The sequence below is a fragment of the Papaver somniferum genome, chromosome 7, assembly GCF_003573695.1.
Source record: "Papaver somniferum cultivar HN1 chromosome 7, ASM357369v1, whole genome shotgun sequence".
Classification (NCBI taxonomy): domain Eukaryota; kingdom Viridiplantae; phylum Streptophyta; class Magnoliopsida; order Ranunculales; family Papaveraceae; genus Papaver; species Papaver somniferum.
Window position 1 is genome coordinate 99,173,200 of NC_039364.1, and position 18,150 is coordinate 99,191,349.

Sequence of the window (18,150 nt, forward strand, 5' to 3'; positions counted from 1 at the left end):
CCTAAAGTCTCCTCTCAGAAAAAAAAAAGTAATTCCACCAAAAGGTTTTTTCTTCTTCCCAATATCACGTAGCTCTCAATTAACTGCTTCAACACAAAATCTATGTTGCATGGGATGTTCGTCCCATATAATAAGTTTCACTTTTTTTCAGGAGTGTGAATCTTTTTTATCAGTGCCACAAACAGTGTTCTTAGCTATTTATATGGGAATCCTGAACGTCAAGTGTGTTGTACGACCTCTTACCAAAATAAGTGAAGAAAGTCCATATGAAGCATCTGTCAAAATTATGTGTGCATCCATATAGCATCTAGACGCCAATATGTTACACAAATATGTTTTACCACTTTTGCGCCGCCTATTGCCAAGAAAACATCTTTCATAGAACTAAACGCGGCATTATACGTCGATGACTTGGCAGAATTCAGCTTCCCGATACTCTCTTCGACTTCGACATCAAACACTGCTAGTTGAAAGCACCGATGCTCCGGTACGAACTTGTTACCAATATCATCACTCCATGTCAATTTTGGTTTTGGTATATCCTTGAAATCTTAAAGCAACTTGTCAGACTCACGCAGTAGTTCATCCATATGGTACAACCCAAATCAAATACTTTCTCATGGGTTGGCTTCCTGATATTATACTTCGTGCGAAGATTAACATGTAGGTCATCACATTGGTTGATTTGGATTACAGTCACAGAAAATAATCCTAAAATGTTTTCTTAACTGAACTCCAGTTTTTATAACGACCGCCTCTTGTAAACACTAAGGCCATTCATAACGATGCACGCTCCTTTGAACATTCGGTGCATCCTCGACTGTTTTCAGGTTGTCAAATGAATTTGCACATGCTACAACCATTAGTAATAAACGCAGATAATACAATTCACTGACATTAAGACTAACAGAGTACATACTTGCAGCTGCAAAGCCCCGCTTCTTAGTTGAGTCTACGATTTGTCGGGGCCTGCAACCCCGATGTCTTGTCGGTCAAGTTAAATAAGGGGAATGAATTAAAAAAATCATAAGTCAAACGTAAGCCTCGTATTAAAGTTAGCCATATTAAAGTGGAAATCCAATGTGTTAAGCCGAGTCCCGGTATTGTGCTCGTCAGGTCAAATTAGACGGGCCTAGCTTAAATTCTTTTGGAGTAACGAATAACAATAGCCCATACTCTATTAAGTGGTAAGTTATTTTGAATTGGTTTCAAATTGATTTCAGTCAAAATTTATCTTTTTGTTTCAAAATTTAATATTTACTCACCGTTCTCAGTTCTTATAAAATCATGCCTTATGCCAATTAGGAAGCACAAACTACAAACAGACATGGTCTTACAATCCTACCATGTCTCCAGAAAACCAACAAAAAGCATTATTGGTCGCGTTTCAGTGAAATGTCAAACGCAACTGAATGAAACGGAAAGAGATGATTTCCACAAAATTTACTTGCTATGAGTTGTTAGCCTATTCAATATACACATCAAACTTCTTGCACCTTTATTTGGAGAACGACTACAAACAAAGACTCCCACAATCTAGTGTAGCCATTAAAACCAAGCTAATAGTAGTGACTCCTTAGAAATTGATGCCATTAAAACCATTTCTGAAACCTGAAACGTGTTCTAACTGTGTGCACACCCAATGACAAAAAAAAAAGACTAACTTACAGATACGAAGTTCCACATATTTATACATCAACGGTGAACAGGTTGGCTTGCAAACATTCAGAAATCCATAACATTGAATCAATCTTTGCTTCACGGCTCACACCTGTATTCTTCTTATGTCTCTCTAATCCGTCAAAATTTACCCTGCAGGACAACCCCAGAGAAAATTAGCAATCATTTGATTGGTTCAGTTTGATCTGCGGACCTGCACCAAAACCCTGGCATCGGGATATCAGACGTAACCATCTACCAACATGCTTACAAATCCAATCACAATTAGTTTATTTAAATAGATGAAGGTAATATATATGAAGGATCCAAGCTATTGATCGAACTTACTAAAATTTATCATATCCATAAAATATCAATATAAAGAAGTATATAAAACTACCAAAAAATATAACAATGACTTGTCATAGACTTTTAATATCAAGGACGGAGGTCGAAGTGCTAATTAATTTACTTACAAATCTGCAAAAATGAACGAAGGCAGGTGAAAACGAAACTGCGAAAAAAAGTATTTTAAAGCTGCAAATGTGATCATTCAGGTATGATAGCTATGGATGTTTTTCAACCAATAGAGGTCCTCCTCCCATCTTGCAACCCAATATTGGCGCCTTCTTCTTCACTCTTACCTTCATCATGATCCAATTTCAAAATCTTCATAAAATTTCAATGTTTTCGTAGTTAAAACCGTCATAATCTTATCTTTAGGAAATCCAAATTTATACATGCTCGGTCTCAAATAAACATGTAGATAAATCCTTGAATTAACTAAATACTCTTCAGGCCTAAAACTTTTGCCTTCCCCATGAAGAATGTCAGTCATGGGGAGACAGGGATCACCTTATAAAATTCTAGGTTGGTATTCATTCTTGTTGTAACTATATATTTGCTGTTAGTGAAATTCTAAAAACGCACCTGTTTCGTTACAACAAGAAAAAAGACAAAAATTACTCATCACTTGTAAAAATTAATTAATCAATTTGTCAAGAAAGTTAGACTTAGTGACTGCGTCATACCCTTGCTGCAGCTATAAGTGTAGTTAAATATAGGCAATAGACCTGACGTGAATCGAACACGTAACCTTCTGACGCTTAGTCAAACGCGCTATCATTGTGCTACAAATCATTTCCAAAATAATGGGAGGGAGAATGATTTACCTTCAAAACTGGTCTTTAAAATTGAAATCGTAACAGCCTGGTTCAAGAAAAAAAAAGTTACGCCAACAATTTAGAACCATCATGTAATTGACACAGCCAATAAAATCTAACTACATTCTTATTATAACATCTCATTATTCAATCAACATCAGCGAGTCATACACATTCACCTCGTAGGAAGGTAATCAAGCATAAAAATTAAACATGCCTTCCGTTAAAGGTCGTATTGGGTATTACCTATATATCTAACAATGGAACTGCACCATGTCTAGTCTACAACATATTTATATCTAACCAAAGACCTACCAATTGTATACAAATCAAAATCGTTGTTTGCCTTAATCTACCATCGTATTAATTGCAAAGAAATCCGAAGGACCAACCAATGTTAAAGGATCTCTGACATTTTGTGAAGAAGAACCCACTTCCAGCAAAAGCCAACTTTGATTTAACTAACTTGTCCTAAAATCTCAAATATAACATTAGAAAATCAAAAATTCAGAAGAAAAAAGAAAGAAAAAAAAAAGAAAGAAAGAAAGTAGTAGAAGTAAGCAGACAACGTTAAAAACAAAAACGCTATCCGGACAATTTATCTAAAATTAAAGTAAACAGATACACGATACACGATATAAACTTCTAAGTTATGAACTAATGAAGTTGATGTAGCACATCTAAACCAAGTCACCCCTGTTTGACATTAAAGTCAACCCATATTTTATTTCTAGTATTGTTTCCTAATTTATGATTTCCCTATTCTAGGACTATTCTAGAACATATTAGTTTCCTAGTTTAGTATGATTTCCTTTTCTAGTTTTATTACTTTTAGGAAATAGTGAAACCTATATAAGAAGGCCTAGGCTTGTAGAATTTCTACACATTCAACATTATTATCTTATTTGATTTATCAAAGATATTTTATTTAGTTATTATTCTCTAGTTTTCTTATAGCTTTTGTGAATCTATTGATTTCACACTAGTTTTCACTATCTTTTGGATCCTTGATCCAAATTATTACGCTTTCGCTACGTTAAGTGGTACCAGAGCCTCCACTAACATGGGTGATAAGAAGTTTGAAGAATTGAGGAACAGTTTGAAGAAAAACCTAGATACTGATATTGAAGCAATGGGAATCAATATTGAGAAGAAGATAACCATAACAATCAATGAACGATACGAAAATATCGAGAAAAAAAACGATAATATGTATATTAAGTTGATAGGACACGAAGGAAAGAAGGTAATTGGAGAATTACCTAAAACCCAAGCTGAAACTGTCCATCCTCTTACTTCTACCCCTCCAAACTCCACCCCTCCCCCCTCCCCGCCTCCTTCCAACCTTCCCCCACCCCCCCCCCCCCCCCCCAGCTTCTTCCCAACCTTCTTCCAGCCGTTACGCCTCTCAAAATAAATTATATTATCATCCATAACAATCCACTCCATCATACTCTTCTTGTCCACCTTACACAACCCCACAATTTGAATCCTATGAAGATTTCAACTCTTACTCTACTCCTGAAAACGTGCTCAAATCTTCTGCAAAGCAACAAGCAATTGATGTTAAAGATTATGAGCCATATTATTATCCTCCACCATCGCGCCAGCAAAGGAACATGGGAAATATACAAACCTATCGCCCCAAAGATGATATAACCCCTTTTGATGGACTTTTACACATTGAAGATTTCCTAGATTGGCTGTGTACAGTTGATCGTTTCCTTGCTTATATGCACATACCTGAAGATCAACAAGTAGAACTTGTTGCTTTCAAGTTTATTGGACCAGCTTCCTCATGGTGGGATCATCTTCAAATAGAACGAGCTAATCAAGGATTGCGACCAGTTCAGTCCTGGACATCCATGAAACAACTTTTGAAGAGAAGATTTCTTCCTCCGGACTACATGCAAACCTTGTTCATCAGTTTGCAAAACTAACGTCAAGGCAACCGCACAGTACAAGAGTATGTAACAGAATTTTCCCGTCTGTTATCTCGAAACCAGCTGAATGAGACGGTTGATCAAGCAATTGGTCGGTTCATCAATGGACTTGATTGGAGTATACAAGAAAGGTTAGCTATAATACATTTCTCTTCATGCTGTCATTAATAGTGCTCTAAAGATAGATTCTTTCACGCTTTCTCCACAACCATACCCAAAATCCTCATTCTCTTACCCTAGAAAACCTTCATTTCAAAATTTACCTAATAGGCAACAACCTTCTCCATTTCAGTCTCGTACTTCTCCCACTACCACTACTACTACCACCCAAACCTCTTCTTCCCAAAACCCACCTACCACAAAGACTCCGCCACCTCCACCCCAGCTTAGTAATGCTCCACCCATTAGACCAAAACCTCAAATCCTTATGCCTACCAAACTGAAAACAAGTGTTATAAGTGTAAGCAAACAGGTCATACATCAAAATCAATGTGGAAGTGGGCGCACATTGATGACTGAAGAGGAATCTGCTGATGTGTATGAACAAGAAAGTGAAGAGTTTCCTCAAAATATCGGAGATATACCTACTTATGGTGAGCAACGAGAGGAAGGAGATAATGCCACTTGTGTTATTCGAAATATGTTATCTATTCCTCGTGCAGACGATCCAACTCGTAATCGTATATTCCGCATTCAATGTCGTGTGCAAAACAAGATATGTGATGTGATTATTGGCAGTGGAAGTTGTCAAAATATTGTTTCATCTACATTGGTGGAACAATTGCAATTGTCTACTCATCCACATCCTAAACCATACTCCATTGGATGGGTTGATGATAACAGCAAGAAGAATGTAGATTCTCAGTGTCTCGTGTCATTCAAAATTGGGGTATATAATGAGACTGTGGTTTGTGATGTTGTGGATATCACTGCTTGCCATATATTACTTGGACGCCCATGGCTATATGATGTGGATGTGACTTATAGAGGTAAATCTAATACGTATTCATTCATGTACAATAGAAACAGAATTATATTGCAACCATCATATGCGAAACCTAAGCCTAGTCTATAACAAAAAGAGACAACAATGTTGGTTTCCCTGGACATCTTAGATGATGCACAAGAATCAGGTACGATCTATGCCTTAGTTGTACAACCTTCTACTCCAGACCTTCCTACAACTATTCCTACTCAAGTGCAGTCCTTACTAGACGAGTTTGCATGCGTTTTACCATCTGATGTGCCTGATTCTTTGCCACCTATGAGAAATATTCAACACCAAATATATCTCATGCCTGGTGCAAGTTTTCCTAATCTTCCACACTACCGTATGAGCCCTAAGGAGCACGATATACTTCGAAAACAAGTGGATGAATTGTTGTCTAAAGGTTTCATACAACCTAGTTTAAGCCCTTGTGCTATTCCAGCCCTTCTTGTACCTAAAAAAGATGGAACTTGGCGTATGTGTGTTGATAGTAGAGATGTTAACAAGATCACAATCCGTTATCGTTTCCCGATTCCAAGATTAGATGATATGCTTGACATGCTCTCCGGTTCCATAATATTTTCGAAGATTTATCTTAAAAGTGGGTATCATCAAATCAGAATTAGGCTTGGAGATGAATGGAAGACTGCGTTTAAAACAAAAGATGGTCTCTTTGAGTGGCTTGTCATGTCGTTCGGTTTGTCTAATGCTCCCAGTACATTCATGAGGCTTATGAATCAAGTCTTACAGCCCTTCACTGGTAAATTTTTTGTGGTTTTTCGATGACATTCTTATCTATTCTAAATCTGAAGAAGAACATCGCTCTCACTTGTGGGCTGTTTTCAACGCTCTCAAGGAGAATGAATTATTTGTAAATCTTAAGAAGTGTCAATTTTTCACTTCTAAGGTTCTGTTTTTGGGTTACGTTGTTTCTGCTGATGGTATTCAAGTGGATGATTCCAAAATCACAGTTATTCGTGATTGGCCTACTCCGAAAAAAACATCTGAAGCTCGTAGTTTTCATGGTTTAACTTCCTTTTACCGTCGATTTATAAGGGATTTCGGCTCTATCGTAGCTCCTATTACTGATAGTTGGAAGGATAAAAGGTTCTTGTGGACAGATGAAGCTGAATCAAGTTTTCAATTACTAAAAGAAAGACTTACTTCTGCTCCTATCCTTGCACTACCTGGTTTCAATAAGATTTTTGAAGTACATTCCGATGCTTCCATATTAAGAGTTGGTGCTATTTTGTCCCAAGAAGGTAAACCCATTGAATTTCTTAGTGAAAAACTCACCGAAGCTCGTCAAAAGTGGTCCACCTATGAGTTAGAGTTCTATGCTGTGATTCGTGCACTACAAAAATGGAGACATTACTTAATACACAGGGACTTTGTCTTGTATATTGATCACCAAACCCTCAAGTATATTCAGAATCAGTCACCATCCAATAGAATGCATGCAAGTTGGATTTCTACCTTACAAGAATATACGTTCTCTATTCATCACAAGTCTGGTTTAAACAACAAGGTTGCGGATGTACTAAGCTGTTTCACAAATCATACTGCTCGTGAATTACTCCTTGTTACTATCTGTGCTGAAGTGATTACCTTTGACTCCCTTAAAGAATTGTATCCTAACGATCCAGAATTTTCATTACTATGGCAGAAGTGTTCTTCCAAGCAACAAGTTACGGGCAATTTTGCTTTACATAATGGGTTTCTTTTCAAAAGTAGTCGTTTATGCATTCCGGATGGGTCCATTCGTGAACACCTTATTAAGGAGTTACATAGTAGTGGTCTTTCTGGCATTTCGGGCGAGATAATCTATATCTCTAGTCGAAGCTCGTTGCTTTTGGAATTCTCTCAAAAAGGATGTTCATGATTTTGTGCGACGTTGTATGGTTTGTCAACGAAGTAAGGGTCATGCACAAAACACGGGATTATACACTCCTCTTCCAATTCCAGATGCTCCTTGGGAAGATATATCAATGGATTTTGTGCTAGGTTTACCAAGAACCCAAAGAGCTCATGATTCCGTTTTTGTGGTTGTTGATCGCTTCTCAAAAATGGCACATTTATTCCTTGCAAGAAGACTATGGATGCTGTGACTACAACAAATATTTTCTTTCGTGAGATAGTCCGTTTACATGGTATTCCAAAAACCATTACTTCTGATCGGGACACTAAGTTCTTAAGTTGGTTTTGGAAGACACTTTGGACTCGTCTCCAAACCAAACTGCAGTTTAGTAGCACAGCTCACCCACAAACAGATGGGCAAACTGAAGTAGTAAACCGATCGTTAGGGAATCTTATTCGTTGTTTATCCGGAGACAAGCCTAGACAATGGGATCTATCTCTCGCTCAAGATGAGTTCGCCTATAATTCAGTTCCTAATCGGTCTACAGGTTATGCACCTTTTCAAATTGTTTATTCCAAGGTTCCTAACCATACATTGGATCTCGTCTCTTTACCATCCATTCCTAGTTCCAATGTTGCAGCAGAGCACATGATAGAATCTCTACAAGTGCTACATGATAAGGTAAAGAAAAACTTGGAAGCTGCTAATGCCAAATACAAGATAGATGCTGATCGTCGACGTCGTTTTCAATCCTATGAAGTTGGTGATCTGGTTATGGTGTACTTAAGCAAGGATCGTTTTCCGACGGGTACTTACAACAAGACGAAGTATAAGAAGATTGGCCCTATCCGCATTCTCAAGAAGATCAGCAACAATGCATATGTTGTCGACCTCCCAGCTAATATGAACATTTCGTCCACATTCAATGTTAAGAATATCTTTCCTTACTTTCCCGACGATGAAGTTTCTCTTCCAACACCAAACTCGGGGTCAAGTTCTTTTCAAGAAGGGGGGCCTGATGTAGAACATCTAGAACAAGTCACCCCTGTTTGACATTAAAGTCAAACTGTATTCTATTTCTAGTATTTTTTCCTAATTTATGATTTCCCTATTCTAAAACATATTAGTTTCCTAGTTTAGTATGATTTCCTTTTCTAGTTTTATTACTTTTAGGAAATAGTGAAACCTATATAAGAAGGCCTAGCCTTGTAGAATTTTTGCACATTCAACATTATTATCTTATTTGATTTATCAAAGATATTTTATTTAGTTATTGTTCTCTAGTTTTCTTATAGCTTTCGTGAATCTATTGATTTCACACAAGTTTTCACTATCTTTTGGATCCTTGATCCAAATTATTACGCTTCCGCTACGTTAGAAATCTATCGACTTGCTTTTACTTCCGCAGAAGTTTATCTACTTGCTGCAGAACATGAAGATTTACTAATTTATTTAAAAGATATCTTTGTCTCTTAAGTAGCTTCAAAAAAAATTTATATATAAACTCTTCTGATATCTCCGTTTTTATTAGGAACGATGGTATGCACTACTAATTATTCCTCAATTACATCATTACAAAAAAAAAAAGTGAAGCAAGTTGATATTAGGAAGCGATCATTATGGGGGTATTCTCAATTCTGCCAAAAATACAATCAAAGTAGGGCTAGGTGCTACCCGTCAACAGGTAAGAATTTGTATTTCTTATGTTCGGAAAGTTTCATATAGCCAAAATTTTGTGTCGAAGGGGTGTAATTTTTAATTGCTGATATATGCATATGATATAGTGTTTGCAGTATGAATTCAGCATTTGTGTGTTTTCATTGTCTCCAGTTCTTTGTTCAATATGCCTTTTCTTTGATCATTTAAAACATAAGAAATGCCCATGCATCCAAAACCACCCTCTCTGTGATGTACTTTCTATTTAACGCAAAATAGGTATGAAAACTTGTAACCACTTTCCTAAAACCTTACATCATCTCTGATAGTGAAATCAGATTGGGCATAACATTATTTGAGCTGTTTGTGTCAATAATAAAACATTGTATCTTTGTGTACTTCAAAACTCAAAAATGACCTAAACCTAGCCATAATTCCATCCAAAGATAAAACCCAGTGAAAATAGGAGTTGAGTTTATTCACCTTGATAGTGTAAACTTCGTCACTATTGTCGTTGATGTAGTACTGAATCTGTAAGGGAAGCATAAATGCGACTAACATATACGTACAACTCTGAGACATGGGAAACAAATTCAAAAGAAATAACTAATAAGGTACCTGGGGTTCAAATTTCCTAGCTACCTTTTGCCTATATTTGTGCTACCGATAACCACCATCAAGTATATCGGTATCACTCTCTGTTTCGACAATAATTCTTGGTTCACAAATATTTGATTCGATATGACAGTTCTTTTTCATCCTGTAATAAGCAAATTAGCGTTGTAACTGAGCAGCAAAACGTAATGCGAATGTGCAAGTGACAAATGGAAAACAAAGACAAAGGACACCAAAAAGTAAAATCTATCATAAACTATGTCATTATCAAATTTTATAGTACATTCCTCTTAATCTAAGATACTCAACACAATGAAGTAACATTATTGATCATGGAATATTCGTCCGCGCAATCAATGAGCGCAATATCAATTTCCCAATTCCATCAGTATTTCCCATGCAATTAAGAGTAATGTCCATCTAGTTGTATTTCAAATGACTTAACTACAATGTAATATTTTAACAAACATAACCACCATTCAAATTCTATTTGGCATTCTTTAGTTAACCATGTGTCATTATCGAACCTAAGAGAACATTCTACTTAAATTTGCCACTTAGATCAAATATATTTAATACAAAATCAAACTCATCACTGCTCTTATAATATACGCATCTGACAAAACCAATAACCCAAACCCAAAACTTATTCAGGGTTTTCATTCCATATAAGTTTTTTTTTTTTTTGCTTCTTTTTTTTAAAGAAGAAAGTCTACTTACATGTTAAAGTCTGGATTGGACTTGGATAGATACAGTGGAGTAGATTATGGAATCAGTTCCATAAAATTCGTCTTTTATCATATGCACAACCAAATATAAAGAGATACTAACAGAGTTCCACATGAACAACCAATTATTTGTAGGACAAAGTAAAAACCTCTTAAATCTGTCATTATCGACATTAAAATTTATTTTTATAATTGGTAGCATTGTCCCAAGTATGTCGAAAGGATATATCTTCTAAATCCCAGTAACTGATTTCTACAAACAAAATATACAAAAAAAAAACCTCCAACCAATAATGATCTTAATGAGACAATAAGATGTTATTTTTGGATTGCCTCCAATAATTTTTGATTCATCACTTTTAACTCGTTTAACTTATTCTTAATTTATCTCTCACCTGATCACCATAACCAACGAACAATCAATCAAGCAAAAACCTAACTTGGATCTATAATTAAATTACCACAGTAATTCGTACCTGAATGGGTGATTCAAGCTTTTTTCTTTCTTTAGATTTTCTCTAAAGCAGAAGAGCTAGAGATTCGACAATCTAGTTTGAGATTCATCACTTTCACTTCTCCGCTGAAGAATACTGAATACGTTTTTCTCTGATTCCTATTGCTCGGAGTCGAAGAGGTGAAAGAGCAAACGAGAAAGTGTTTGATAAAATTAGGTTTTACGCGAAGAATTCAGATCCACCCACACCTCCACACTTAACAATACCGAGAGTCTTTCCCAGCCGTCCATTGAAAAACACCATCCGAAGCTTCCCCACCGCCGGATCAGGGCCCCCGTTCAACGTCATCCATCTGATAGCCCTAGCTATCATGAAGATAAACCTCATACCTTTTTATAACAATGATATCCTATTGAAAGTGTGGTATCCATCTATAAACCCTATGTACAAGTGCCTCAAATAATCATCCTTCATTTTAGGTTCTTAAATCTCATCATTGTCTGTCCCTAAAATGGATGTTTCAACCGTATATTCTTTTATAGTATATGTCCGTAAATTGGATGATTCAACCGTAAGTTCTTTTATAATAGTGATCTAGCAATAAATAAAGAAAAAAAAACTTTTGCTTAACAAATAATTTATAGAATTTATGTGTTCCAATTTTCATTTTTAAAGCCCAGACATATAAATACAAAATTATAATGGGAATACTAAATCTTTGCGAAGATATAAATTTAGAATTCAGTGCTTAGGATTGTTTTGTTTTATATATAGTGATATCCAATTGAAAATGTAATATCCATCTACAAATCTTAGAATTGTTTTGTTTTATATAAAGTGATATCCTATTGAAAGTGTGGTATCCATCTATAAACCCTATGTACAAGTGCCTCAAATAATCATCTCTCATTTTAGGTTCTTAAATCTCGTCACTGGCCGTCCCTAAAATGGATGTTTCAACTGTAAATTCTTTTATAGTATCTGCCCCTAAATTGGATGATTCAGCCGTAAGTTCTTTTATAGTAGTGATCTAGCGACAAATAAAGAAAAAAAAACTTTTGCTTAACAAATAATCATTAAAAGAGTCAAAAAAAAAAGGTATAAGACAGGGAACAACTGTCTAGTACAGTTGGTTGCCCATCTACTCCCCATGCGGGTGACCAGAGATCGATCCCTAAAGAGGATCCTAAAAATGTGTTGTGTAGAATAGGAATGGGGCTGGCGGGTTGGGCAGTGGAGCCCACCCAACTGGCTGAAATCCGGGTAGAGGCCCGGCCCCAGCTTTCGCATGATCAAAAAAGTAAAAAAAGTAGAAGACAGACAACGACTATAAAAAAGGATGAGAGCCCTATAATTTTACCTCTCAGTTCTCAGAGTACCTATGAACAATAAATATAAGTTTTAGCAAAACCCCCACTCGTATTTCTTAGCACATGAATTTTAACTAGTGTTTTCGCGTAAATCAAGCTCAATATAAATCCTTCAACATGGACAAATAGTAAATACTTGGTGGAAAAAAAAGATATCTTTTCATTTTTCGAAAACAAATATATATATATATATCGGCAAAATAGCGTCCGTTAGTGTTTGAACAATTGTCGAATTATGCCTTCAAAATAATCACAAAAACCAGCCAAAACAATGTTATGGATAAATCGCGGACTAAGTCGTTCTTTTTAAGACGTTTTGCGGCTTTGCCCAAGATTGTGCAAGCAGTTTATCATTGTCGCGTCGTCCCCAAGATAAAATATATGTGTTCAATCTCTTATAAAATCACTCTTGCACGCTGAAAATATGTGAAACTTCTATACTTCATTCTTGTCCGAAAACTATTTTATAAAAAAATAAAGCACTAGTGGAAATTGGGTGTTTAACTACAAGTCATGTCATTAGGAGGGTGTTTGAGGGTGAAAATAGTTTCTGCTGATTTCGGTGATTTCATGTGTGTGGGTGAGAAACGAATTTAGACCCTAAACAATGTACTGAACGGGAGTACTTTAGATTCGAGAGATCAATCTATACAAGTCCGGCCTAAACCAAGAAATGGACGTTCCAGACTTGCTTCGATCACAAAGAGGAGGAGAATGGGTTGGTTTCGGGGAGGGAAGCGAAGAAAGTGTTGAGACCAGGTTGATTTTGGAAGAGTAGTAGTTTCACGACTTGTATCGGAAAATGGGAAGCTAACAAATGGAAAGTTAGCAAATATTTCTGAGTGTTGTGTTGCTCCTGACTGAACTTGTTGTTTTGTGGAAATAGGTAAGACCTATTTATACAAGCCGGAGTGAAACGTACTCTGGTCTCATTAAGGAATGAAATAAAGGGTGAGTAAATGGGAGGAGGTGGTAACCGTTAACACATGGAATTGATGTTCCATAAAAGAAAAGCGTTTCACCATTACTTCCCTATTTACTTAACCGCTTTATCCTTATTACACTTTCTTATTGCGGGCGTAGTGTACGCCGCACGCTGTAAACCGCCAAACCAAAACCCAAAAAAGATCCCCCAGTTTGTGATTTGATGTCTCGAACGTTTTCGTAGAAACATGTAACATGGTTGTTGCCGGGCAAGTCGAGCTTGGGAGACTTTCTAGCTTGGTGACCTTCGACGGTCGAGATTTTGCATCTTAAACGAAAACGTAGTCGTTGATCATTGCACGTCTCCGCTTTTGATAGCCGTGTAGAGAAGGCCAGCATGATGGTACGGCGGAGTTGGAAGGTCGTTGGCATGGCATGCCTTGGTGTGGTTTGGTGTGGCCAAACTTAGAGTTTAGGACCAAAGGTTACCATGCGTTGTCTGGTAACCTTGGATGGCTAGGATTAGATCCTGGGAACGAAAGGCGATCGTTGATTGTCACACGCCTTCATTTTAGTAGCCGCATAGGGAAGGCCAATATGGTGGCGCTGCTAGGTTGGCATGCCGTTGGCATGGCATGCCTTGGCGGGGTCTGGCGTGGCTAAACTTAGGTTTTAGGGCCAAAGGTTACCATGCTTTTCCTGGTAACCTTGGATGGCTAGGATTAGATCCTGGGAACGAATAGTGACCGTTGATTGTCGCACGCCTTCGTTTTAATAGCCGCATAGGGAAGGCAGTATAGTGGCACGACTAGGTTGGCATGTCGTTTGCATGGCATGCCTTGGCATGGCCAAAATTAGGTTTTAGGGCCAAAGGTTACCATGCGTTGTCTGGTAACCTTGGATGGCCAGGATTAGATCCAAGGAACGAAGGGCGACCGTTGATTGTCGCACGCCTTCGTTTTAATAGCCGCATAGGGAAGGCCAGTATGGTGGCGCGGCTAGGTTGGCATGTCATTGGCATGGCATGCCTTGGCGCGGTTTGGCGTGGCCAAACTTAGGTTTTAGGGCCAAAGGTTACCATGCATTTTCTGGTAACCTTGGATGGCTAGGATTAGATCCTGGGAACGAAGGGCGACTGTTGTTTGTCGCACGCCTTCATTTTATTAGCCGCATAGGGAAGGCCAGTCATGGTGGCGTGGCTAGGTTGGCATGTGGGGCCAAGGCAAGGTGCGGCTTGGCTTGGCATGTGGGGCCAGTGGCCAGGCATGTCGTTTGGAATATGGTGCGTCTAGCATGGCTAGGGCCAAGTCAATGTGTAGCTTGGCTTGGGATGTGGGGCCAATAGCTAGGCATGCCGTTTGGAACATGGTGCGGCTAGCATGGCTAGCGCAAAGGAAAGGTGCGGCTTGGCTTGGGACGTGGGGCCAATAGCTAGGCATGTCGTTTGGCACATGGTGCGGCTAGCATGGCTAGGGCCAAGGCAAGGTGCGTCTTGGCTTGGGACGTGGGGCCAATAGCTAGACATGCCGTTTGGCACATGGTGCGGCTAGCATGCCTAGGGCCAAGGCAAGGTGCAGCTTGGCTTGGGACGTGGGGCCAATATCTAGGCATGTTGTTTGGCACATGGTGCGGCTAGCATGGCTAGGGCCAAGGCAAGGTGCGGCTTGGCTTGGGATGTAGGGCCAATATCTAGGCATGTCGTTTGGCACATGGTGCGGCTAGCATGCTAGGGCCAAGGTAAGGTGCGGCTTGGCTTGGGACGTGGGGCCAATAGCTAGGCATGTCATTTGGCACATGGTGCGGCTAGCATGGATAGGGCCACGACAAGGTGCGGATTGGCTTGGGACGTGGGGCCAATAGCTAGACATGTCGCTTGGCACATGGTGCGGCTAGCATGGATAGGGCCAAGGCAAGGTGCGACTTGGCTTGGGATGTAGGGCCAATAGCTAGGCATGCCGTTTGGCACATGGTGCGGCTAGCATGGCTAGGGCCAAGGCAAGGTGCGGCTTGGCTTGGGACGTGGGGCCAATAGCTAGGCATGCTGTTTGGCACATGGTGCGGCTAGCTGGCATGGTTTGCCATTGGCATAGTGGCGCGGCTGGCCTGGGTGGTGGTCCTTGGTGCGGTAGCAAGAGAATTTCAGGGTTTTGTTCAAGTGATGTCAATCAATGTTAGGGGTTCTGCCGTGGAACATGATACATAGAAAGAAAAAAGGTACCCTGGTAATTCTTACGTAAGCATGCTGATCGATTTGATAAATGTGCTAATGATTATAATGACGTCATGCTAGATGTGCGGTTTTATGATTTTAACCCTAGGCTAAATACCACCATCAACATTAAGTCCCCTGCTTAGCTCGGAACGGGAGCATCGTTGCGAGGTAAGCATAGGATGGTGCCAGACTAGGACAATAAATCGAAGCAAGTCGTGACAGGGTGGTCAAGAAAGTCCGACTAACCTTTTCGAAAGGCCAAGAGAGTTTGCGCTTCCCGTGTTGGCGGCCTTTTATAAATCGTAATGGTAGTGTGGATCGTGGTGTGGTGAGATGAAGATTATCAGCTTAGTCTGGCTATGCGTCACCTTGGATGAGCTAGGGTACGTCGTGCCGCTGGGTCGGCGAGCCGTTGGTGTCAGTATGATTTGGAAAGAGGGCGCAGGCGTTGCGTTAGTTTGGACTTGGCGTGGCATAGCGCTGACAACTTGGAGAGGTAAAGCATGACGGACGGCTTGGCAGGTGGGGCCAAGACAAAACATGCGCGGAAGGCTTTGGCACGTGGGACCAGGGCAATGGCGTGGATAGTCTTGGAGAGGCAAAGCATGACGGACGGTTTTGGCATGTGGGGTCAAGGCATGACATGGTCTTGAAAAGGCAAGCATGGTGTGGACTGTCTTGGCGTTGTAACTTGTCCCCGCGGGACCGGTTGCCTTTCCTCACTTTGACTCAAACAGGAATTGATCTCCTTGTACTGTTGCCAAACATCGCATCCCTCCGTCTCGTCCGGCTTTCATTAAGGTTTTGATGAGGGGATCCGTTTGAGGCTATTTTCCCGGTCATGATGTAGTCATGTTCCGTTTCTCTTCCCTTCGCTAGGGTTTCCTTGGTATTTATACCAGTGGGACTGTATCGTCTTCCTTGTTTTATAACAAGGATTCCATCCGGTTGACTTCGTATTTCTTCACCATGCCGACCAGAAACGAATCATCCTCGAGCCAGCTATATTTCCCAGTCAAACATCTGAGATCGGATTCTTGCGGCAATTTCCCCGTCCGGGTTATTCGAGTTAAGAAGATCATACCGGTACGTTTTTTCTTTTATTGATCAACAGGTGCTTCATTGTTTGCCGATGAATGACAAAAGTTTTCTTCTGTGTAGAGATATCCCGCCGGGGCGTGCGTCACCATCATTGATGAGGATGATTCGGCTGCCCCCTTTTCTTCGAGTCCGATCTCGCCAACCTCTGCGGATCTGGAGGACGCCAATTTGGGGATTTCTTTCCATGAGTATCCCAACGCAGGTCTGTCGTTTGGAACTCGTATGAGGTGTCTTTCCTCTAACTACCGGAACGTTTGTGGGTTTCTGGTGCAGAAAGAATTTGTGAATATTTACTCAAATATATGGAGGACATATGGCCACATTGCTACCAGGAATGTGGTGCAATATTGTTCGTCCGTTTTAGTCTCCGTAGTGAATTGCCTTCTGCCGATGGTCACCGATATGGAAGGCATGTCCATCTGTATTGTCACGGAATCATCTATTCAAAAATGGGAGAACATGGTGTTTACCTGTGAATTCCTAAAGTTTAACATCAGTTGGTTGCGGAACCGCCTTGACATTGTGAAAGTTGACAGAGCCGGTATTCTTGCTGGGGTGGTTCCCGCGACGAAATCTATTCTGGAAGAGGAGAAAACCCTGGCCGCGGAGTCACAGAAGGTGGAGGAGCTAACCCGGAACTTGAGAAGTATGACTGAAAGGTATCAAATCCGGTTAAAGATGATGCTTTCGAGAGATTATAATCTGTGGATGGGATTTTCTGTGTTATGTAGTTGGGAGATCTTTCCGGGAGTTTAGACATGTTTTATATTTCTTTTGTATTGTCTTTCTTTTTTGAATGAATAAGAGAACTTTATTGATTCGCTTTAATCAAACAAAGGACAAGAAATTTGATAATTGAGATGTGGGAGAAAGTGTAAGGGTGCCTGGATATCCGTGTTGGAGACATGGCGAGGCGCAAGGTGGTGGTCAGGCATAGTATGCTTTAAGCCACTTTTCGTTGATGACTGTTTCCAGTTTTCCTCCGTCTTCTTTAATGACTTTGTAGTATCCATTGTTGTATGCTTTGGTGACTATGTAAGACCCTTCCCACTTTGCGGAGAATTTTGGTGCCGATGCGTCTTGTTGGATGTGTTTGGCGGTATTCAGTACCAAATCTCCCACTTGAAAAACCCGAGGCTTTACAGTTTTGTTATATGCTCTGGAAACCCTATTTCTGTACGCTTGTGCGTGTTCTTCTGCCTTGGATCTTCTGGCATCTATAGTGTCTAGTTCTGCTATTCTGGCGTTCGATGCCTCAGCTTCACTCCATCGGAATCCACTTGCTTCAGCAATCCTGGCCGATCGGAATTTTAATTTCTACTGGGAGGATGGCGTCTGCGCCGTAAACAAGGGAGTAGGGAGAGGCGCCAGTGGAACTTCTTGGTGACGTCCGGTATGCCCATAGTGCCATTGGTAATTGCTCATGCCATGCTCGAGGATTATCGTGCACTATCCGACCTTCAAGTAAGTCCCCTACT

The 18,150-nt window shown here is 39.8% G+C and overlaps 1 long non-coding RNA gene across 1 annotated transcript; it reads right to left on the minus strand.

Moving 5' to 3' along the window:
- Nucleotides 1-1,413: 1,413 nt before the first annotated feature.
- On the minus strand, nt 1,414-2,532 carry LOC113292846. The gene is made up of 2 exons (XR_003331905.1): nt 2,136-2,532; nt 1,414-1,812 (listed from the first exon to the last, which is right to left on the minus strand). It is a non-coding gene; the product is annotated as an uncharacterized LOC113292846 (long non-coding RNA).
- Nucleotides 2,533-18,150: the final 15,618 nt, after the last annotated feature.